Genomic DNA, 1,147 nt, shown 5'->3' with positions numbered 1-1,147 from the left:
GTTGGCGGAGCAGGAGGCGGGGAGCGACTTCCGGGAGGCGGAGGGGGTGGGGTGCGGAGTGGGGAGGACCCTTTGCGGGTGGCTCCCGCCTCCTCCTCTTCCTCCTTCTCCTCTTCTTCCTCCTCCCCTCTACTTCAATTATTCATTACCCTGGGCGCCGCCCTCGCCCCTCCCCCACCCCGTCTGGGCTGTGGCCGGATCGGGGAGCGCCCCCTGGGAAGGGAGATGCAGAGGGGAGAGGAGAGCATCCCAGGTCACCCTCTCTTTCCTTCCTCAGAGGTGTGGGGCCCCAGCCACATGCTCTCTGCTTCTCATCCCCCCCCCCCAACCCCACTCCACTTCCTTCCTTTCTCTTTTCTTCGCCGCGCCCCTCTCCATCCACTCCTCTTGCATTTATCTCCTCTGTTTACCTCCAATGACCTGGGTCTGAGGAAGGTGAGGGACTAGGAGCTTGAAAGGCGCTGCTTAGCGGACACCCCAGTAACTAGCAATCACTCCGTGCTAACAGGCCACTACTTAGTTCCCAGAGTATTCGCACATTGTTTCATCCCCTTCTTTGATCTTGAGAGGTCCCTTTTCTCACCGTCTTTTTCTTACTGTTTTGAAGCTGAGAACACTGCAGCTCTGAGAGTTTGCTGTCTCTTCCCCACTCTCCCCGCTCAGGTCCCGCCTTCATCTGGCTACAGCCCTGGTAGCTAGGGGAGGGGAAGGGGACAACATGGGATTGTCTTTGATGCTGATGGGAGAAAACACTCGGTGGAGGAAAGAGCGAGTGGGAAGGCCTGGAGGCCTGAGGCTGGAAGGCATATTTTCAAGGAAGTCTGGATCACAGATCCAGGGGAGTGGAAAGCTGAGAAAGATGGAGCTGGAGAGTTCTGAGGCATGAGATCCTAAGGAGCCAGAAGATATGCTTTATCCAGGAAGCATATGGGGAACCGCTGCAGAATTTGAGCAGAGGGTAATGTGATCAAGTCAGGATTCTGAAAGAAGACCCTGCAGCCGGAGGAGAGAAGTGCTCACAGTGAAGTAGCCTGGGGATGGAGAGGCCAGATGAAGACTGTAACAGTAATCCAGGAGGGGGTAGTGTCTCTCATATATCCTGGATAACCCCAGCTCCCCACCCCCTTCACTCAGAGTGGATATATCA

This window comes from Phyllostomus discolor, chromosome 9 (assembly GCF_004126475.2).
Source record: "Phyllostomus discolor isolate MPI-MPIP mPhyDis1 chromosome 9, mPhyDis1.pri.v3, whole genome shotgun sequence".
NCBI classification, from domain to species: domain Eukaryota; kingdom Metazoa; phylum Chordata; class Mammalia; order Chiroptera; family Phyllostomidae; genus Phyllostomus; species Phyllostomus discolor.
The sequence above is the reverse complement of the archived record's forward strand: the minus strand, read 5'-3'. Positions refer to the sequence as shown.